Source organism: Chiloscyllium plagiosum, unplaced genomic scaffold, assembly GCF_037043375.1.
Source record: "Chiloscyllium plagiosum isolate Xiang-an unplaced genomic scaffold, Cpla_swu_hap1 HiC_scaffold_15, whole genome shotgun sequence".
Lineage (NCBI taxonomy): Eukaryota > Metazoa > Chordata > Chondrichthyes > Orectolobiformes > Hemiscylliidae > Chiloscyllium > Chiloscyllium plagiosum.
This window is the reverse complement of record NW_028270153.1, coordinates 48,520,194-48,544,310: the sequence shown is the minus strand read 5'-3', so window position 1 is coordinate 48,544,310 and position 24,117 is coordinate 48,520,194. Positions and strand designations below refer to the sequence as shown.

Here is a 24,117-nt window from a genome sequence, read left to right as displayed (position 1 = left end):
ATACATTAAAATCCTTTTCATACTTTTCTACAAGATATTCCCTTTCTTATAGTATTCCCCTACCTGATCATGTGTTTGCCTCTTTATCCATGAATATAGACTTTCAGTGATTTAAAGTTTGTTCAGGTTCATATTTATCTTTTTATTCTCAGTCGCCATGTTTGTTCTGTTCTAAGACTGGTTCAGTCCAGATTAAGCTGTTGTGCGGCTGCCCACAAATCTCTGTGAATTGTTGCCAGATAGAACCATCTCTGGATCCTAAAAAAAGTAGTTGAAACTGTGGAGTTTAGGTTAAAGGGCCCTAAAACTATTGAAGCATTTTACATCCTCTGAAACTGCAGCCTAAATAGCAGGAAGCATAGCAGCAACAAAATGTTTTAGAAACTGAAAATAAAGTGCCATAAACTCCTTGTAGTAGCCCTATTGATGTTTTATGATTCCCTTTTAATTAACAAAGCTACTTCTTCCTCCCTGCCTCCCCCCACCACAATTGCCCCATTCACAAAAAGCTGAGTCACACCAAAATCCCTGTACTTATTTCAGCTTGCAGCTAATGATGATGTATCTTGTTTTCATTTTCTTTCTTGACTTTTGGAGGGATCAGTGAAAACCAGAGAAGTTGCGTAAATTGTTGGAAACAGCAAGTTTTCTGGCAAATCTGCCAGTATTCCACTGGAATTAGGGTGGAGCACTGAATATTTCAAGCCCTAAGGATTCCCAGTATTGTTATTGTAGGAATTGTTGAAACATTTTAAATAATGTTTATATTGTCTGAACTTATTAAGGAGAGGGAATATCAGTGTGAAGAAACTATATAGGTTTCTTCTATGGCCATCTATTGACATCACCAAACACAACTAATTTAGATAATAGCGTGTTTTTAACTATTGAAACAGAGTAGAAGTTTAACCTTAAGAATAGGAACCATATTACATCAGTGTTTTTTGTTCTCTATTTCTGGAACCAGGTGTTCTAATGGCCAACTGGTATGAGATTTCAAATTGGAGTAAGATTAATTTACCCATGTTGAATTGTTTCAACTTGAATTCTTGCAATGATAGATGCAGAATGTGAAGAGTTAAGCATCGTAGTTGTATACAAAGACCATCAGCTACTGGAGTTCTATCAAGATGCAAATTAATTAGCCACCCAATAGTGCTTTGAATTCATAATTAATTCTACACTGTCCTTTGAGTTTAAAATTCTTCCAAGTTTTGAGTCATCTGCAAATTTTTAAATTGCTCCATGCACACCAATATCTAGATCATTAATATATATATCAGGTAAAGCAAGACTTCCCTTTGATCCCTGGGAACTCCACTACAAATATTCTTCCAAGCCAAAACATTTCCATTGACCATTATCTATTTCCCATTGCACAGCCAATTTTGTATCCATGTTATTGCTAACTCTTTTATTCCATGACATATAGCAGTCCTTACAAGTCTGTTGTGTGGCAAACGTCCTTTGAGTTTCCATGTATATAATTTCAACAGACCTTTCTGTTACCTAAAACTCCAGCAATTTTGTTGAATATTATTTCCTCTTTAGATATCCATGCTAACTAATCAACATACATTCTTTCCATATGATTAATAATTCTAATAATTGTTTCTCAAACCTTCCCATCACTAAAGTTAAACTGCTGTAATTGCTGGGAGTATCCTCACAACCTTCCTTGATCAAGGCTGTAATGTCTGCAATTTTCCAGTCTTCTGACACCTCCCCAAGTTAAGAAAAAACTGAGAGCTTGTGGCTAGTGCCCCTGCAATTTCCATACTCGCGTCCTTCAAAATCCTTGAATGCATCTCATCTGATCCCAGTGCATTATCAACTTTAAATACAGTCTACCAACACTGTGCCTTATCAATTTTTAAACCAACCAGAATTCCCTCTTCTGTCACTATGGCTTGGGTAGTTTTTCTCTCTTTCGCAAAGAGCTGCATAGTATTCATGTACCACCTCAGCTATGCTCCCTACCTCCAAGTGTAAATCCCCTTTTTTAGAAACCCTAATGGTGTAGTGATAGTATCCAAGTCTCTGAACCAGGAGCCTTGGGTTCAATTCCCATCTTATTTATGGGTGTGTAATAACATCTCTGAGCATGTTGATTCAGAAAATATCGAAATTCCTTTTTTTTCAGCTCCTTCTTGTCTTCCTTTATTACCCTTTTCCTCTTTATATTACAATAGAACCCTATAAGACATCTCTTTATGTTAGATGCCAGTCTTGTCTCATAATTCTTCTTTGCTTCTCTTACATGCTTTTTCACCTTCCCTCTGAACCTTCAATATTCCTCTTTGTTTTCAATTTTATTTTCTATCTCTTTCGTCGTCCAGAGAGCTCTGGATTTATTTGTTCTACCTTTCCCAGCTGTACACAAACAATCTCCTCTGTGAAAGGAGCAAGCCCAATGTTCAGTTACTGTTTTTTCCCATCAACCTCTCATTCTAGTCAATCCTGCCCAACTCTGCTGTTGCCCCAGTGAAGATTGCACTGTGTCAATTGATTTTCCTTACTCTGTGTTGTTACATGTCATTCTCCACCATCATCCTGAACCTTGCAAGACAATGACCACTGTCTCCTAAATGTTCTCCAACTAACACTTGATGCACTTGACCCACCTCCGTTCCAAGAATCAGGTCCAATAGTGTATCCTTTCTTGATGGATTGGAAACGTACTGATGTAGGAAGCTCTCCTGCACAATCCAGGAACACTTGCTGTCTGGTACACAACAAGTATTCCAATACATATTTAGGGAATTAAAAGTCTCCCATTAAAACTGTTCTATAATGTTAGCATCTTTCTATAAATTCACTCCAGGTTTGTTCTTCAACATCTTTTCCATTAGTTGGTGGTCTATAGGCAACACCTAGCAATGTAATCTTACTGTTTTTGTTCCTTAGTTCTAGCCAAATTGATTCTGTGCCTGGATTGTCTGATACCTATTTTATTCTTCAGCACTGCAATGCTATCCTTAACCAATACTGCTACCCCGCTGCTTTCTTCACTGAATATTTTGTATCCAGGAATAGTTAACACGCAGTCTTGCCCATCTTTGAGCCAGTTCTCTTGTCATCACCACAGCATCAAAATTCCACATGACAACCAGCGCCTGTAACTCCCTAATCTTATTTACTAAACTCTGTGCAGTCACTTACAGTGCACAGTAACTCTGATCTAAACAACTCAGATTGTAAGAGACTCCTCATGAGAGTATCTGTGGATTTTATCCTGAAAAAGACTCTGGTAAAAAAAGATTAAAAACTGTCGTAGCTGTTTGTGCTAAATATATATGCAAAACAATTCTGGATTTCCTTAGAGCTAAAGTTACCTTACTGAAGATTGCAGACGTGATTTTCATCTCACTGGCGCCACGTTCCTCAGTAGCAAAACCTTTAATTTGTTGTGGCTAGTGTTCCCAAGAGAAACAAGTACGAACTTCCAGCATATATGTAAATCCAAATTTTATGATGTACTTAGGAACTCACTGCAATTTTGGGCATTGAGTGAGCACTGGAGATTGTTTGGAAAACACACATATAACTTAGATTTAAAGAAGCATTTGTTTTAAATTAACTGACGAGTGCAGAATTCTAGAGTGTCACAATGTTTTTATGTGTTTATTTCATAGTCTAGGATTATAAATTTAGAAAGCTTTTCTTTATATTTGACCAGTTTTATCACTTTAATAATGTTTATTTAGCACCAGTGCACACCCCAAAACCAGCCAGCCGGGAGATATAGGCAATTATTCAAAACTAGCAGCTTATACTCCATAACTTTTGAACTCAGCATTCCACTCAAATTTAGTTCCATTCCAAATATGACACCCAAAGGTGATTCTGAAGAGAGGCTAGGTGCCAAGTTGAGGAACCTAGACTGTAAGGTCACCTGCTGGCTGAGGGTTTCCTGGGAAACTTACTGAACAGTATGGACTAAGGTCAGAAAGCAGCTTCCTTGCTACCTTGTAAGAAGAGGAAGATTGTACAGAGAACTTCATCACGGGAAAGAGAGAAAAGGGGAAAGAGAGAAAAGGAGAAAGATAATTTGCCTTTATATTTTAAAAAAAGTTTTAACTTGTTAGCATCCACAATCTTGCCACCTGCTATGCCTTTTTATCATTTTTTAAAATAAAAAGCTTTGAACTCATTTTGTTTTTCAGTTTACAATGACATTTTCAGGTCTCCGTGTACTTTTTCTTCCCATCTGATTTGGACTGTCCTTTGAAAAATTGTTCCAGATTGTTTTCTGTCAAAACTTATTTATGAGATGGAGGGAGATGGAATTTTGTAATCATTACTTCCCTGTGTTTTTTTTAAATTTTCTGTTTGTACATAAGCCAGAATCAATAAAAATGCTACTTTTATTTAGTGTCTCTATCTTTCTCTCTTGCCAATTCTTCCTTCCGTCTCAAATTTCTTAGTTATGTTCAAGGTCTCTTCCTTCAGCTTTCAAAGTGGACAAAAGTGCTGACTACCCTTGTCCGGCTTTTGATGCCACTGTTACTGTGTTACAATAAAAGCAAAGTAGGTATGTATGCAAGGAGAAATGAACAGACTGGCTTTTGCTTTATAAAGTAAATGCCCAACCCAGTAACTCACAACATGTATTAAAAACTATATCAATGTGCAGACCATGCATAATTGCCAGGCTTATGTCAAGATTGTTCTCTTCAACTTCTTTTGCAAAGAAAACACAAAGAATATCTCCTTGTTTCCATCCTGTTTCATTATATAGAAAATATGAGTGCATCCTAATTGCTCTCAGTAATTAAACAGTGAAATATGGGGCAGAATATTCCCATTTTCAGTTAAAAGTGTTCTGTTGTGTGAGATTGATGGTGCCTAGCCTGCTTGATTTGAAGTGCCTTTTCTCACCCAATCTTCCACCTCGTTAATTATGAACCAGGCTGCTGAGTGTCTTTCCCAGGGAATCGCACAATCAGAGAGGCAGAATTATTCACCACTGCTGGGAGTTACTGGCTTTCATGCTTGTGGCACATCATATTTAAAGCTTCACCACACACCAATTCAGATGCTGTAAGCCCTTCACACTGAGGCGCTAGATGGTTATCGTTGGCAGAAAGGAAAGCTTACTCCTTGCTTCATAGACAGGGACCTGTAGGGTTGGTGGTTGGTGTAGTGGAGGGTTGCTTTTTTTATCTGCAACCATCACCAGAATGGTCTCCAGCCAGTGAGAGAACTTGCAGCATGTGTAAGTGTCATGCCCCAATTGAAGTAGGATGCCTAGCATTGTAGAAGGATAGGAAATGATTTTCTGTAGTTTGCAAGGTTATGTATCACCATTTTCTCACATTCAAATTCTTAGTGAAATGTCTGCCACTGCACACTACAGCCCTCATATTGCATGCATTATGTCCATTCAACAACTCTTCCCTACCATACCATGCCCTTTGAACTTCCTATCCTTTCACTGGGGCAGAGCACATCACTTCTTCTGTTCCCACATCAACACTAATTAAATTTCCGTCATTGCTCAATTGATCCTATTGGTTAATTGCAGGAAAAAGATAGCTCATTTTTCCCTCACCCCAAACTGATGTTTCCAATATATCCCAATTATCTTAACCAGAGTCCCCTTTGCTTGCAGTTGATCTGCAGGACTGACCATGGTCCAATCTCTAGAATGTAAAGACATGGATCCCAGGCTCTTCTGGTACCAACCCCTGAATATGGCCAACCCCTTGTAATGTAATCAGACGAGCCCATTGACTGACTGTGGTGATGCCCATGAGTGTGTGTAGTTCCCCTTCAACTGGTTCCCATTTGACTTTCACATGCCATCATTTGCTTGAAGTATATGTAATGTGTTTGGCACAAAAACTGAGTAAGTATTGCAGGTCTGACATTGATGGAGGATGCTGACTCACAGTGACATGTCCATCCTCTCTCTGATAGACTGACAGTTCAGTGCTCCTGCCATCACAAGCTGCCTGCCTGTATCTCTGTACAAAAGAAACTATAAGACACAGATGGTCAGCCTGTTACTGAGCACTAAAGCCCCTGTGGACTAAGAAAGCAATGTGAGCCACATAGAGGCCATCAGCCTATAAGTCAGTGTGGAAGTCAGTGAATACGTGTTCAGAAAGCAATGTGAAGTGGACAGGAGTCAGCAACCTCCATGTCAGCAGTAGAGTGAGTTAGTGGTAAGAAAGCAAACTGAGAGCCCTAAGATGCATCTGGTATAGATGCATGAGATGTATGTGCATGAAAGATTTGGACATGTATGTGTGTGCATAACCCTGCACATTACGCAACGTGGCAGGAGCATGCAAGTCATAGGTATCCCAAGCTGCAGTGTAAAGTGTTAAATGGCTGCAGTGGTGCGATCTGAGAGCAGGCATAGTAATGTGGTGAGGTTGATGGTTTGCCAGAGCTGATTTTCATGGATGAAGGGTCAGAGAGCATGATGGTCACAGAGCATGCAGAGACATTGTTGTGGATGATGGCCTGGATAAGCATTTGGCAAACTGCATCCACCAGGTACCCGCATGTTGGGAATGTGCACCATATACTTTCTCACTGGGGGAGGGGAGAATTGGAAGTGGTGTATAAATAGGGTATGTCAAGGTTGGAGTGAGATCCAATTAAATGTAAACAAGACAATTGTTGCTTGGTGATGAGATTCTGAATTCACCATTTACGACTCAAGGAGAATCTTGAGAAAATATTTATCAACGTCATGATTCAGATTTTCTCATTCATGCTACCTTTCTCACCATTACTCACACCACGCCAGCGAGGGGGAAATTCTTATCCTCTTTTGATTAGTTGTAGTGAAAATGGAGTTTTGCGCTTCTGTTAGTATCCAATTTGTAAACAAGTTAAAAAAAAAGTTAACACTAACTATCAAATACAGGGAGCTTAAATGAAACGTTCAATGGGGTATTAAACTGCAAGGTAGCAGCATAAGTGTTCCCAATGATGAGTTTCTCACTACATTGAATTGAGCATCCAATATGCTTACTCATTCCTGATTGGCTGTAAGAAGTTTAATTTTATAATGGTTGTATCTTCATAAACAGTATTTCCTAAATTGCTATAGGGTAGATATAGGCCGTTTGGTCCAATTCATTCAAATTTATGGGCAGCACGGTGGCTCAATGGTTAGCACTGCTGCCTCACAGCGCCAGAGACCTGGGTTCAATTCCTACCTCGGGCAACTGTCTGTGTGGAGTTTGCATGTTCTCCCCGGGTTTCCTCTGGGTGCTCCGGTTTCCTCCCACGGTTCAAAGATGTGCAGGTTAGGTGAATTGGACATACTAAATTGCCCGTAGTGTTAGGTGCATTAGTCAGGGATGAATGTAATGGAATGGGTCTGGGTGGGTTGCTCTTCGGAGGGTCAGTGTGGACTTGTTGGGCCAAAGGGCCTGTTTCCACACTGTAGGGAACCTAATCTAATCTAACTATTAAATTAGTGCTACTTCCCTAGCCTTTCCCCATTACCCTATATTTATTCAATGCCCTCATGAAATTGATCATTAAATCGGCTTCCACAAAACTTTGAGGTTGTGTTTTTCATATTCCTAAATAAAAACAGAATCTCATACCTTGTTTGTTTAAGAACGTTTATCTTTGTGCATTGATTGAACAATTTTCACCACAGCAGGATAATCAGAAGAGTCACACTAGGAGGTCATAGAGCCTTTGGGTAGCCGATACCTTGTACAATGACAATGGTTTGGTGAAGATCAGTTGACTGCTCCCCTGAAGAAAGTGGTTATACCATCCAACTGAAGAGCAGAGAGTAATTTAAAATAAGATCCTGATTTTTTTTTGGAAGTCAGGCAATCAATAAAAGAAAGGATTAGCAGTTTGAAAGTAAAAACATGCAGTTTACAAGGGGTTAAAATGAGTCCAACTCCCCCAGAGATAGGAAAATGAAATTCAACTGTGGTAGGAGATCAAAGTGCAATCTGTCACCTTGGTAAATCAGTGCCAATCTAAGACAGAAGCAGAAATGTCAATCTTACTTAAGTAGAACCCTAAAAATCTACTGTCTTCCTATAAGAGCACACAGACAAAGATTGCAAAACCTCCTTTAAACATGCTGCTCAAGAAAGCATAGCTACTTTAACATTGATGCCACATTTGATACTATCAACTCTCACTTGTTTACAGTCCAACCTGATCTAACCTTTAAATCACAAACATCTTTATCATCCTTGACTCGGGAGGGGTGAGATGAGCCCTTAGCAAATAGATTTAGTCATCCAGCTTTAATGGTTCAGTAAAATGAAAGCGGTTGCTGATTGGCTAAACATAGATGATTACATCAGGGAAAGCCATTAGTAATTAATGAAATGCTGGCAGTAATTGGGAATGTGTAAGGAGGCTGTAATGGAAGTCATCCATTCTGTGCATCCCTCACAGACGTGGAACAATTCCTCACTATCCTTATGATCTCACATGCTTATCCATGCAAATCTATCTGACAGAAAGGTACATCTCTGTCTCCTTAATTGGGCAGAATGGAGTTGTTTATGGATATCACAGACATTTAGGCCTCAGTAGGGGGTTGCTCAAAAAACTCGTTAGCAAAAGCCACCCTAACAATCCAGTCAGATTCCTTCCCCAGAGTTCCCTGTGTCCAGAAAAATGGTGTTTCAGTCAGACATTAATTTCTAGAACAGAACAAGAGAATATCTCCAGCAGGCAGGAAGCCCAATCAAAGGCCTTGATTTACAACTTTTCATATCCCTGCTCTTTATCAACACTGAGAGGTTTTATATAATTTGAACCTTGTAATGTTCCCATGTGAGAAATGGGTTATGAATCATGCAGAGCAATAAACTATCTTATGTGCGCTGGGACAGTGTGTTATGTAGTGGAAAAATGTATTCAGTATAGTGTAATCCCAAGTCCCATCATTTAAAGAGACAGTAACATTTTTTAGTGACCTACTGTAATTTAAAGTTATCAAAATTCAAATCTATGCAACATACCTTTTTTAGCCTTCACTTTTTATTATTTATGAGCTGTGGTAATTATCTAATTTTGTGCTCATTGTGATGGGAAACAGCCTTTCACACAAAATGCAATTTAAACATTCCCAGGTCAGTTATGCCCATAATAACAGTCAGTTCCAGATAAAAGTTAGTGCACAGTGATGCCAGTATTAAGGCTCAAAAGGGTGTAATCCATGTTCATATAGGGTGTACATCTCCATCATTTATATAGTGTTCTGGTGCCTTGTCACTGATAATTGTTTAGTTCACAATGAGTGTTATGTCATCTCAGTTTGATTGTAGTGTGAATCTCTGAGTATTATATCCAGCTCTTGATACAATGGTATGAGTTAGCAAACGAAGTGATCCTTAACGATGAGTTGTCGGAATCTGCACCTTTTCCAGTACCAGCATTGAGAACAGCTGTTGAGAGCAGATGAATTCTCAAGGGCTGCTCTCAGTGCAGTTTGCAGTGAAATCTGAAAGACTAGATGAGGTTTTCCAACCTCCTGCCTTCTTCATTCTACCTCCTTCCCTTTTGTTTTATCCCTTATAGTCCAATGTTCCTCGGGAACTGTTTGCAAATCCTTCACTTTCTCTATTTTACCTTCAATGCTTTTTAATCATTAGTTTCTCTTTATCTGGTTCTTTAATTGTTCCCTTTGCCACTTGAGTTTGTACCTTTTCTTCCATTTGTACCTTAATTTACTTTCCTGTTTCTGCTATATTTTTTGTTTTGTTTGAAATCATTGTGTGCCATCTCTCAAAAATCTATATTGAAAACAAGCACAGAGAGATCCAATCAGCATCTGATAAAAAAAGGAAATATCTTGTTTTGGACATCATCTTTCAACAGAGCTCCCAGTGATTTCTGTTGTTATTTTACATTTCCAGCATTTATTTTGTCCTTTGTGTCCCTAATGCATTCAAATGAATTCTTCTTCAGTTGGTTATTTGAGCAAAGAAGCTAATCCATTTATTTTAAGTGAGTTATTTTATTCTATATGGTTTAACCTCTTTGTTAAATTAGCACAGGAATTTTTTCAGACTATCATACAAAGTAGGCAACAATCCCAGCCATATAAGGGCAGGGGAGGTTTCTCTGTCTACTTTCATTTCAGGCTGTGAATATAACATAAAAAGAAGGGTGATGAATCACTTTGGGGCAAGTTGCAAATCCCCTCAACCTGAATAACGAAATTCTACTGCTTCTTTTAATACTGGTGCTTTTTCCATTTGGTTATTTTGTCCCTCAGTAAATTCAGGTATTCAAACCGAACCCTGGTTATAGTTATCTGCAGATTATACATGTGTTACATCTGTTTATCCGAATAAATGTTTGATGCATCAGTGAAGGTGTTGTACTTTTATGTAAAGGAAGCCAACAAATTGTTAATCACATTAAGTAAATAACTAACTATCCTGGTTTAAGTCATTACTCAATCAAGGTCCTGAATTCCAAATAATGTGTTCTACCATAATACATATTTATGCCTTGAAAGCTGGGCTTTAAATGATTTTGTTGGGTTTTTTTTCTTTTTATTATTTATCTGTTGTGCTATATTATTTTGTTTTTGTAAAGTCTGCATTATATAACTAACAAATCCTAGTTATCAAATCTTCCATATAGATATCAAAGTAAATGCTATCCTTTTCATTTTACATCCTTTATTATCAAAAGCTGAGATCTCAATTTGAAATAGATTATAAACAGTGGCAGGTTGCCTATTATTCAAGTACTCCAGAACCACTGCACACTAACAGAAAGGCACAACAGCTCGACAAGTAAATTCCAGCCAAGTTGTCATGCAGCAGTCTCTCAGTCCTGCTCCCAAACACAAGTCCCCTGATCTAACAGTTTTCGCTGGTGCAGAATGATGGCTGTTTGGCCTTGCTGACGTTCTGGTTTACTTTCTCCTTCCATGTTTGAGGAGTCCTGTGAGCATCCATTGTTAAGATGTCCAGCATTCATGTGTATGATTGACGTCAGTATCTCAGATTTCATAACAGAAACCTGTGAAGTGAGCCCTCAAATTGACCATAAATTCCTGCTCAAATTTTGGAGGATATACAAATGGGAACAATTGCAGAAACATGTTGCTACATTTTTATTTTCAATCACAAAACCACACAGAAAACATTGCTGGTTTAAAGATTATTGTAAATTTATATTGCTGCAATTACTGCAGTTTGCAAATCCTGCAGCCATAATTATAACTTTGCTATTAAGCAAACTCATTTGACATGATTTTATTTTTTGCTTCACCTCTCTTGTCACCCTCTTCCTACCTCCTTGTCATTCTTTTTTAATTTTCATTTTCCCGTGTTTCAAATCACATGGGTCTGTGTGCTGGACTGAGTGTTGCGGAGAGGGCATAACAAGGAGTCAATAGATGGTCAGGGAATCATAAAGTTATGGCTGAAACTCCATTACAGAAGCTGGGCAGCAAACAGATTTTATGGAAGAGTAAGATGAAAATGAAGCTTGATAAGTATCGAAACCCAGTCCTGAATTAAATAAGGAGACATCTTTACAGTTACTAACAAGCAACTTCTCGACAATTCACAATTCTGAAATCTTGACAATATAAAATAATCTTGCAACTTGCATTCGGCTATATTTTCCCTCAGTAAATTTCATCAGTATTGATTTTAAATCTCAATGCCCTCATGATGTAAAAATCATAGGAAAGGAAAGGAGGTCAAAATTTTGCTTGAAGTCAGCATTTAAATTCCCTTCACAATTTAAAATTTCTCTTTTTTTTGTCAGTTGTTGTGCATAGTCGGTAATAATTTTGCAGTTAACAGTAGTCCTCTATTAATTACTCCAAAATCAATAGAAACTTGCAGAAATGCAAAATATTGATTGTTACTGTTTTATTTATGTAATTTAATTTAGTTGGAAGCTGCACACAGAAAAACATTGATGTTGAATCAAATATTCAAAAAAATTAGACACCTCAGATGGGTTATATGTGTCTTGGAAATTAACCCCAAAACATAGGTATTTATCATTAAAGTTGGAATGTTCAGTTTATGAAATGGCATCAGTATAGGCTTGAACTACAATATAAAGCTTGCAAACTACAAAATGTCAGGATCTTCAACCTTCTATTTTTTAAATGAATTTCTTTTTTTTTGGACTTTAAAAATGGTGTAACTCCTTCAGCTTGGGCTTCAAACAATAATAAAAATAATAATTATACTTGTAGCAGTAGTAGTGCCTGAACTTGGAGAATGCTGTCAGCACAAAGGCCCTCCTGGCCTACACTGAAAATGTTACAGCATGTTGTCTCAGCACCTATCCAGATCTTTTGTTGTAGTGCTGTCTCTCTAACCACAGCTACGATCAGTTATATTAAGTTATGCAACATCTCTTTGTGTTAACATTTTAACTGATTTGGAGACTTCTAGATTTTTCCATTTCATATAGAGTAATTGAAGTCTACAAATATCCTCTTAAATAGACTGCCTTTGTTACCAGTATGTGTGTATTATTTATAGTTACAGGACCTGTATTTGCTGATTAGGGTAGGAGGTGCTGTGTGATATTAAATATGACAGCGGCAATATGTAATGGTTTGGTTTAATTGATGTTTCGCTGACCTTTACAGAGCCTGGTGTTCATATAATGCAGATCAGTTTTATTGTTATAATTTCTCTGACTCGTTGGGTTTTAAAAAATCGATGGTTATTATATCTTTTTTAAAATGATATTTCTGCTCAATACACACATGGGGACTGGCGAATGTTATTATGTTTGTGCTAATGGAATATACCTACTTATCATATCACATTAATTTGTTGTGTTTTGTGTTGCACAAAGTGTGTTTTCAGGTTGTATGAATCATATTTCAGGAGGGTTAGGCTCTTTCAATTTCAGAATCTAATTAATAACTTTTGGAAATGTATCGGCTTATAAAGAAAACATTTGCTGAGATTGCTGCAAAATCCTTTTATCAACATGCAAGGAATGCAAAGTTTGTAGTGATGAGGAATTTCAATTTTGTTTATTTTCATTTAACACAGAAGTTGCACTGTCTGTATGAATTTGCAGTATTTTATCTAAAATGCTGTTAGTTTCTTTATAATATTTTCATTGGCTTTCTATGTCAAATCATATAGTCTTAAAGTACAATGCCACATCAGTAATTTTCTGGTTAAAATCAAAAATGTGAGATCAAAGTGTTAAGAGGATTTTTTTGAGGGGGAAACTAACTTTGTGGAAGGATCAGATTGGATTAATAGATTACTAAAGAAGGCATGTTACCATCAGCATCTCTTATTTGAATTGGTCTCTCAGCATTAAAATTAACATTTAACAAGCTTAGTTAATTTTGTTAATTTCGGTTCATACTTTTATGGAAATAGTATAAGGACTGGTAGCTGGGAAGATTTACTGAGCCTGACAGTACGAGGGAACTGAATTAACATCAGCAGAGATACAGTCATTAACCCGGGAGTTCTTCAGCCAGTGTGTCATTTTAACCGTGTGCGTTAATTTAATGCTGTCAGGCTCAGTAACTCTTCTGAGCCAGTTCCCCAGATTACATCATCAGCACTGATCATTTAAATATTTTCTATTTGACATACAGTAAAAGATAGAGAAATATATTTTTAAGCATTTTAATTCTTTGTAACCATTTCTATTTTTAAAACAAACTTCTTGCTAGAGACTTTTTCTCCTCTTTTGTGTCCTCTCCTTTTTCTCCTATTGTCTCTCACAGTAGCCCTGATGAGATTCTGAATGGATTCTCACCTCACTGCCCTGGTACCAGAGATCATGCTTTGTTTTATCCACTTCTACAGTGACTTTTTTTTTTAGCTTGGAGTGAATTGTGAGGAAGATCTGATTACCGGGGTGCCCATATTGTGTAAGTTATAACTGAAGCAATACTACAGCTTAATTCAAACAATAAAGATTCTCCCCCACAGTCACATCTAATATAAAATTGAGAGCCTCACATGGTTTGTAGCCTGCAATGCACGAAATTTGTATTTTATGGGAAACTGAGACTCAATATTTAATGTGACTTATTAATTCTTATTAAAGTGGATGGGAATATTAAGATATAGCAGCACATGTAATGTTACCAACCTGGGCTGACACTGGGTATATTCTTCAAAATTAAGCTATAAGATTGTTACTAATGAATATAATCAGGAATTTAGAAGGAACTTTTATACCAAAAGGTGGTTATGGTTTGGAAGTAGAAGATGTTGTTAATGCAAATGACATAGATGCATTTAAAGAGAAGCTGGTAAGCGTAACAGAAAGGAAAATTTGAAGAGTAAGCTAATAGGTTTAGGTGGAGAAGGGTGGCAGGAGAATGGTATGGGACATAAATGCCAGTTGGGACAAAAGGTCCTGTGTTATAAGCTCTATGTAACTTAATGTCGCTTGCACCTCATCATATCCTTAGAATACATGAATTTCCTTATGAAGGACAGTGAGTGTCGTGCAAACAAGTATGGCATCCATTTGCATCAAACAGGATATGCTCCTATAAAATATGTTAACACTGACAACATCGTACTCCTTCACTATTGGACTGATCTGTCAACTAAGATTAGACACTTAATCTTGGATAGGACCCTGAACCCATGACCTTCAGATTCAAAGATGTGAGTTTTACCAATTCCGCTAATGTGACATTCCCAAATATTGAAGAGTAAACTCCACCAGACTGCTAAGAACACAACGGTTAATTCTTAATGGTCTATTGAATGGCTTAGGTAATATATGGATGATTAGGACAATTGCTATTGAAGATAATTTTCTAAGAGCAATTTCAGTTTACTGTCCAAATGGATTAGGCGGGACATTAAAAGGAAAAGATACCCAACAGCTGTACTCAGAATCTCTCAGTGCTGTAAATGATGTAGACTATGATGTGAAATGAGGCAGAGTCATATGACAAGTCTATCTCAACATCAGGAACAACTCATTGCATCTTTTAATTAAGTTCCAGGCATCAAGGCAAGAGGCTTTCTAGGCAGCAGGGAGTTACAGGGCTCCCCTCTTTATTATGCAGCTCTTTAGCTTACCGTCTACTGTGAGCAAAGTAGACACTGAAAATTCTCAACATGGAAATCGGAGTGGAGGTACTTGGCAACTTCACCTCACTGCTGGATACTTAGTGTTCAAGTTGGTCACCATGTAATAGCATCTCAGGGCATGAACCATGGGCACCAGACGCATGTACCCCTTATCCATGTACATTGGCATTCCATCATGTGCCATCTTCAAAGCACGTTTTCAATCCACTTACAACATTCTTCTGTATTTCAGTAGTGCACCTCGAGGCATAACGGCAACTATCAGTGTAGTTCTGAAGCAACACTGTGTGCTCAGGGAGACACACCAGTTCATGCACCAGTCTACGATGCATCTCCAAGCTGTTTGCTTGCTCCCCTAGCATTCACTCACCTTGGGCCTACTGATGCTTAGAACATAGCTGCCTTGCATTGCCTTGCCTTTGCCTTTTTGCACCTTGCCCCTGGCCCCTCAGCCAAAGATACCAGGCTGACATTACGATTGAATGCCTTGTCATTTAGTGCGGATGCTAAGCCAGAAGCTAGTCATATTTGTCAACATTGCCCACTCGAGTCGAGAGATAGCCTTTGCTTAGGTGGCCTGACACTAAGTGAAGGACAATATCTGATATCATTCCAGGTTACTTGGACATAATGAGCCAGCACTTGGAGGGCTCAGAGTTGAGAATGCGCTGAATGCTGGGCAGCTCACCATATGCCTTGACTCTTTCTGCCATATTGTGGGATGGTTTTTCTCTTGGAATAAGAGAGGCATAGGTATTAAGGAAGATAAAAGTGGGTGGAAGATAAAAGTGACTATTTTTGGAGCAGGTTGGGAGATGTCCCAAGCGAGTAAGTATGCAGCATAGAGGACGCAGGGTTAGTGGTGTTGGGGTTAGGGTGAATGAGGACAAGTGTGGGAAGATGTTGCAGGCAATAATGAGAGTGGCATAGCAAGAGCCTTGATGGGAGGTGGGTTTAAGTAAAAGAGAAAGTGTGAGTGCGAGGTTTTGAAGAAAAGATGGATACTGGTTGAGTGGAGAAGGTCATTGACCTTCTTACATTTCTATGAATTCCTCCAGAAGCTGAGATTGCACTGACCCCCAAATGGCCACCTTAAAACAGGCTGGCACGCTCTGGCTTTGTGGCTGATCCTGGGGAAAGAGGGCATCCCACTCGAGTACCACTCTGTTCAGCAGGACCTCTGTAAAGCAAGGCACCAATTTTCCTTCCCCACTGTGTCTGTGGTAAAAGTCAGGAACCATACCAGGCATCTCTAGACTTCAGTGGCTGTCGGGGTGTACAATAGCCCTGTAAAGATGGCATCGGTAGAAGGGGCGGAAGTTCTGTTCTAAAATATCCCTGCAGTGGATATTCTGGCCACAGTGATTTGTAGACTGAAGCTAGAATTGGATGAGAGAATGCCATGGGGCAGGGTGGATAGTTAATGAGGCAGTTTGGTAAGAGAATTTGCCGGGCCTCCTAGAGAGAAACACTTGTTTGAAACTCTTCAAAACTGATAGCCAAAAAATAGAAACATTTAGCCCATTATCTTTTATCATCAACGAGACAGAAGTCAGTTGAACAGGCATATAGTCTGAGACTAAAGGTTTTTTAAAAATTGTCCAGAGTAATTTGTCAAAACTGGTGAGGGGTGGTATTACCCTACATCATAAAATAGTGGGGGTACAGCACTATACGTACGTACTACTTATGAAAGAGACATAAATGAATGCCAGAAATAAATGCACAATATAAGAACATTGTTATTAAGCTTCTTTCCAACTGAGTGACTTCCAACATGAGCTCCAAGGACAGTGACGTCCAGTTACAATAGAGAGACCGATGCTGTGACAAGAAAAAAAAGCACTGCCTGGGGATTGAATGAAAGGTTCCCATTTCTTTCTGTCTTGGAAGTGAAACCATTTCAGGGTAATTTACCCAAATTCCTCCTATCGATAGGACTAAAGTGAATAATTTTATTCCAAAAAGTTTGAAACAGCTGCAAACAGCAATTTGCAGGGAGAGAGTTAATTTGCAAGCGTTCTGATCCAATCACTGAATTGTCCATTTCAAAGGAGTAGCAGAAACTCCAGAAGGAGTTTTCATTTTGCACTGAGGGAAAGCACATAGGTCAGTGCATGGGCCTGTATCTTTGAAGTACTTGCCAAGGCATAAAGGGAGAGTCCAGTTGCCTGAAAGCAGACAATTTTAGCATTGCAGACTACAGAGTCAATGATGCGGATATGTTGAAGGCTTCCTTGTCTTCTAGGCTTCATCTGTAGCCACGGTCTCCTGTGGAGGGGTTGGTCTAGCTGCTCAGTCCCTTTTTAATTAATAGCTTTAATCGGTAGCTTTAATATCTTTAATACACCGAATGCCCTTAATTGGGCAACAAGCTCAGCCTCTTGCCAGTAATTGGCCAATTTGGGGAAAATCATAGCTGGGTGATTATTCTTGATACAGTACAGAGCTTCTGACCCCCTTTTGATATTGGCAGTTGGATCCTAATTCATATGAGAAAATCCTGTCCCATAACATTTTACAAATTGGGAAGATGACAACCATCTACTCTGCCAATTGCCATTCAATCCTTGCTTATCTCTTTTGTCCTGCTTGCAATGGAAAGCCCTTATAACGTAAAAATGCTGTGAGTTCAAAAGGGAATAAGGCCAGTGGATGGATTATTTGAACCATTTTTTTTAAAAATGGTGTTGCAATATCAATGCACCCATTTGTCAATATCATTTATTTTCCTCTAGTAGATTGGCATACTTGCTTAGGTACGTTTTTTCCAAATCAATGCAACTTTGCAGGATGCATAATAATAAAAAAAGACGATTGCTAAAATGCAACAAAGTCCGCATGTTCTTTGCAGCATAGGTGCAGAGCTTGAAACAACTGGCCATACTCGTATGTGAGTTGCAAATGTATTGAAATGTGAGAGGTGCCCCCAGCCCAGACAATGTTCCCATTCCCTGTTGGGTGAAGGGTCATTTTAGCAGGTGATCTGCAAGCAGAGAAGAGAAATGACAGGAACTGAAAGGGAAAAAAATCATGATTCAGAAGTGGTGTGTCTCAGAATGGGGAAGTGTTAAAGCAGCCTTTGCAAATGCAACAAGGGCTAAAAAAAAGGTGAGATGAAGCGTTAATTAAAGGAGAAGGGAGAGCTGTACTTTATAACAGTAACTATCCAAGTAGGTAAGCAACTTATCACTCCTGATATTGACGTAAACCTTTTTTACAACACCAACTGCTTCAAAAGTAACTCATTAGTTATAAACTGTGTCACAGAGCTATTGTGAAAAGTTCTGCATGAGTGAAACTCTTTTCTTCCTCTTCCGCCCCTGCGTGTTTGGTGGATTGAGCCTTGCCCTGTCCAAGTGTAAAGCAAACACCTCACTTGGATTTCCTTGTGTTGTACTCCAAGAAAGAGATGCAGCATCTACAGTGGTGGAATCCGTGGGATTAGAGGTGGAATTGGCATCCTGCCTGGAAACCCTTGCACTTGAATATCGTGTAATGCACTATGTGAGATGTGGCTGCTCCCAGTCTGCAATTTGAATAGATTTTCTTTACTGTTTTGGAAGCAGCAGTGGTGGTGGTGGGCAATCCTAGCCTCCTATCAGGTTACGTAGAAAGGCTGCTGTAAGATGAAAGACTGAAAGAAAATCAACTATATTGAAGTTCAGAAACTTTCTTTTTCCAATATGCCAACAATAACTTTTTTGTGAATGTTGGCTTTCATGTTTTTTTTTCTGAAAAATCTGTGGAAATTCAAGAATAAAACATTTAAAACAGTAACCACAGGACTGCCAACTTTTTCTTGTCCTACTGCATAGTTTGTTGAAGACCGAAGTTCAAAAGTTGGAATATAAATTAATTGCTATGTGACTTACTTCACATTCTGAGAATAAAAGTGGTCCCTGATATCAGCAAAAGTGATTTTGAAGCAATTCTTAAATCAGAACATTAGGTTCAGCACCTGACATTGTTATGACCTGACATTGTGTGAAACGTGATTATCTTACCTTAAACAGTGTTGATTTGGGCACTTTAAAGCAACATCACTACTGTATGGAGGAGATTATTAAGGTAGAACAGAAACTGCATCACCCCATACCCCACTCCTAGCAAAATGTAGCACACATTATAAGGGGTGATTTTCAATTTCTTTGCTTGTGCAGTTCTACGTCAGAGCAGGTTTCCTGCCCATTGTAGAAGTAGTTGTTTGTCAATGGCATGAGACACAGGCAACTTTCTATAAGACAGGGTTTTCACTCCACTTTGGCAATGCCTGGGTACATAAAATAGAAATGTATTAAAAGCTGGAGGTATGTCTCATTACACAGAATATATCTGATGCAGTCGTTACTGTTTTTCAATTGGTTTTAATGGGGCGGATGCAAGAGAATTTTTAACTAAAAGTTAGATGACATGATCATTGATGCAACAAAATCCATAACCCTAACCATTTGAGCTTTCTTTTAACCCATGCTTTAAAATTTAACAAGGTCCATTTTAACAAAATGTTTCACAATTCTTTTTACAATGATTCCCTTTTTTTAACATTAGCATAAACTTTGAAGCCGTGCCCTACTGAATTTATTCTGCTACCAGTATCTCCTGTGGTGTACCTGTTTTCCATATTTAAGGCAATGGCTGAACAAACCCGAAATACACTGACATCAGCACATCATTTGTGTCACTTTAAGGAATAAACAGTTGAATGGAAGTGGGAGCAGTGCATGTTGAGTGACAGTAGTGAGTCGGCACTTTGGGTCCAGGTACCTGATCTCGTCTGTTGTGTGGAGAAAAGATGCTAGACTTTCTCCACACACAAAACAGCATTTAATGAGTGACTCTCATATACCTCCTAGTGACTGCCTTTGGACTAGCATGGTCAAGGATAAGAACTGTTCAGGAAACGAAACTATAACTACAAAACTATAGTTGTTCTTTGATTCCTGGAGAAGGAGATAAATGACAGCTGAAACTGCAATCCAATAATTGATTTATGAACTATAAATATGATGTGCTTGATATATGAAAATATTTCTTTCCTTTGATACCTGTCATGAGAACCTATTGTTTTAAGAATATATTATCATGATTGTAGTAAATAGGGATAATTGTTTTTTCAAGCTCAATACTGCTCTCTTGAGTTTATATTAATAAACAGGTATTTTTAAAAATATAGTTTTTGAAATACAAAAAAAAACAAGTAATACAAATGAAATTTGATGAAAATCTTCAGTCTTCCAGTACTGTAGAACTTAGGCTACAGCTGCGTGATATGATAGCTGTCATTAGTTGTATATGCTTGTATGACTGGCAAAAATACTTACTGGAGACATCAATTGAACTGGAATCATAAAATAACCCTTTCAGCTTCTCTTCGATATGTTTACTGAAAAAGGCTGATGTTATTTTCATCAAATGTAAGTGCCAAAAGTTGCAGCAAGGCATTTGACAAATTATGACAGAATATGCAGAAGTGTTGCTGAATTCATTCTATTTTCTATACCTTTTTCTTGATTTATGGTTAGTTTTTCTGTTACAATGATTTCTTTATCAATGCACATTAGACTGGGTGTCTAACAAGTTTCACTGTCTGAGAAATTTCTCTGAGGATTGTCATCATATTTTTGCAAAACAATAGCTAGAGGTTATTTGCTGCCTCCACAAGACTTCTTTTTATTTTAATCGCCAGCACTGACTTCAGGGGGTACCAGAGTCAAAAGGGAATTAAACTCTGCTTTATGGTGGATTTAAAAACTGTGCTTTATTCTGAAAGTTATAGAGCAGTCTGTGCAGATTACTCATGGTGCTTTTCTGTTGTCAAAAATTGATTTTTAATTATTTTGAGCTATAATCACAGAGAGAAATACCACTAATATTAGTGCAGTTTCACTGCGCTATAGTAACATCATTAGCATGGGAATGTGAGCAATCACTCCACACGAATGAGATAATGTAACATACAAGGATCTGAAGTTATTCACTTGCTTCAGAAATGTTCAGTATTCAAAGAAACACTATATGTTCTTTCATTCTATTTGATCATCTTTAGTTTTGTAAATGAGCAGATCATTTTGCCAGATCCTTTGTAGTGCAAACTGTGGCCACGATTTCTTTGTAGTTCAGCACTGGCATTTTCCAAGTTTTTTTTGACATGGGTCTTTTATACTGAATATTATTTAAACACCTGCCTTACGTGGATGCAATGTCATCATGGATTTCTCTAAAGGTCAGTTAATAATAGCACGGTTGTGATACTGAGACGTACAAACCCAGGTTTCCAGTCTATGCTGAGTTTGCAGGAAAACAGTGAAGGTGCTACAAATAGCTTTCCAGTCCCTCGGGTAAGGAAGAGAATGAAGCAGCCAGAGATCCAGATTCTGATTGTTATCCAGTGTATTCTGTTGAAAGATGGATGTTGGGTGAAATCAGAATTGGGCTGAGTTGTGATGTCCTTGGCAATCTGACAGTTTTTCAACATTAAATAATGCATTTTATTGCGATACCAAAGGGCAACTGGTCTCCATATATTCCTGTCCCATCGACTTTGAAAAACAGAGGGAAGCAAGTTGAAAGTGCCTTTACTTTCTGCAGAATATTCTATAATGTTCTGATGTGGTTTGTAATTCAGTCAGTAATTGTACACGAACTGAAACTGCCCCGTTTCAGGTAGAGCAGCACTCAATGAAATGTGTTGGAAAATTGCTAGCAGACTAATGTTTCGGCAGTAGCACTGAAAGGGTTAAAAGATAATTTTGTATGTGGAGGGGGAGGAGTTGGATTGTGAACTTAAGGAGTTACACCAGCTGATAAGACCCAATCTTCTTGGTTGGCTGCATTAACCCTCCCGATCTAGAGGGCACGTGAGAGTCCGGCTTACATGAAGCAAAGAGCCTTGAAAACCTATCATTTTCAGTGAGGACACTTCATCCTCAGCTCATGTCACTTGATGATCCCCCATGAATTTTCAGCTTAGATCAATGAAACATTCTCTATGGGAAGCAGGAAATTTGCTTGGTTCTGCATTGTTCATGGGATCCAGGGACAGTTTGTTTTCAAAATGCTCCCAAGATTTTCAAAAGAGGAGCTCTGTTTTTTTTAAATCACCTGCATCTTAAGAATAAAGTAGGAAATTGGTTAAAATGTACTAATAACATCATCCTTTTTCTTCTTCTCAGGGGCAAAGGTAAACAATGATCATAATCTGCAGTCCAGGCATCCTTTTCCCGGCCCTCTCCTGCATCACTTCAGCTGCGACATTGAACTCCAAGTGCTCTGACTGCAAAGAGCACTCAACTCCAGCAGTTACTCTTCATTCTCACTAACAATTTCGTAATGAAGTATTGATTTTTCACCTCGATTCTTATGGATGTTATTAGATTTTCATTGATAAACTGTGCTCTGCCTCTCTACTCCCTGCTGTTTCTCTGGAGCACATATACAACAAAGTGTTTCTGTGGGGAATAATGGCCGGGAACATTGATGTGCTTATTTCGTCAATTGGTTACTCCTGATGGCAAAAAAGGTACAATTTTTCAAACTTTAATGCTCGAGTTTAATGCAAAGATACAATCAGATTGGACACTAATGTCTTTACTGCTGATACTGACATTGAATTACGGCTGAATCGGGGCTGTGGCCCAGAGAACGCTTTCTATGAAGGAGGTGCTTTGTAGCCAGTGTAGTTGTCAATGTTCCACTTGGGTTTCCCACTGCAATCTTAACAGCACAAGGGATCAATCTGTCTAACTAAGAAGAAAAGGACTGATGAAGCAGTGAGTGAGGTCCAGCCAGAGAGAGAGAAAAAAACTTGTACACTGTTAATCATCTGCTGCAATAATGCACAGAATCAGCTTCTTTGTGGGGAGGAACATGGACTAACACAGACACTTTCGCTGCCAGGAGAATCAGTCTATTGCTGTCGCTGTATAAAAAATAGCCTCTGCCTACATCCTACATCACACCAAGTCTGAATCTACAGCAGAAGGAGAAGGAAAAACTTATCATGAGGAAGCAGACAGCTGAAGTTCAATCCTGATACATTCTTGTTTCCACAGACAGTATAAGCTATCACGCAGGATGCATGGCAGACACCCGGGGTGTAGGGAATGAATCTCCATTTATCCCTGATAAAGTCACAAAGACAAAGTCACAAATGAGTGATGATGTTGCAACTAGGAGTTCAATAAATACCACAGGCATACACACCAGATATTCAGTTTATTCACACGACTGGAGAAATGTGTCAGCTTTTTTAGTGTTACTTTTATTTTTGGAATGTTCAATTACTGACTTTTTTTATTATTAAGACCAATCAACCTTGTACAAGTCAGTGTTAGTCCACCAAGCTTATAGCACCACTCTGACATACAACCAGTGTGCAGAGGATGTACATCTGCAATCTGTAGTTAATGAAAAATATAACCCACTCAGAACAATCTGATTTCATAAATGCAGGTGCCCTGGGCTTATGAGGTCCATCTAGAAAATAGGATTGTTTTGTTTCAATGCTCACTGGCATGTATCCAATTTATCTCACACTTTATTATTAATGATCATTTCAAATTAAGCTTTTCTCAGTTTTGTCTGTTGCAGTGTGTATTGGCTTGATTTGAAGTTGCTGGAGATAAGTCCTATCAGTATACATGCAGCACAAATAATTTTAAAAAGCCCTGCGTTATTCAATGGGTTTCTCATTTGTCTTTATTGATGAAGTCTAAGGACGAATCTCAGCACAGGCCAAGACAAGCAGACCAGTATTGCTCAAATGTTAAAATCAGTACACCACTCATTCCTTTCCTATCCTTCTCACTTAATTAAAAATATGTGATGCCCGATTTCTAAATTCCTTTGATGAAAAAGATTTCTTGAGACCAAAAGGACCTGTAGTTTGTGACTCCCAACACTAACTGACTACATTGCTGCCATTTTATCATTGCAGATCTGAGGTTATGCATGATTTGCAGTGAAGCTGCCTCGTTTTCAGTTCTCTCACAAAGCATAATTGTGCAATAATAAGCAACTACTACATGACAGATTTCTCGGTGCTAAGGTTCTTCTTTTTCTTGTCAAAATGTATTTCTGAAAA

At 38.4% G+C, this 24,117-nt stretch overlaps 1 protein-coding gene across 3 annotated transcripts in view; it reads left to right on the top strand.

Moving 5' to 3' along the window:
* Positions 1-23,856, top strand: part of tshz2 (teashirt zinc finger homeobox 2) — a 493,972-nt gene extending 470,116 nt beyond the window's left edge. For all 3 annotated transcript variants that reach the window (XM_043710220.2, XM_043710224.2, XM_087994950.1), the window contains one exon: positions 22,208-23,856. The gene's annotated coding sequence lies outside the window, so the exon portion shown is untranslated. The remainder of the gene's footprint in view (positions 1-22,207) is intronic.
* The last annotated feature ends 261 nt before the right edge of the window (positions 23,857-24,117 follow it).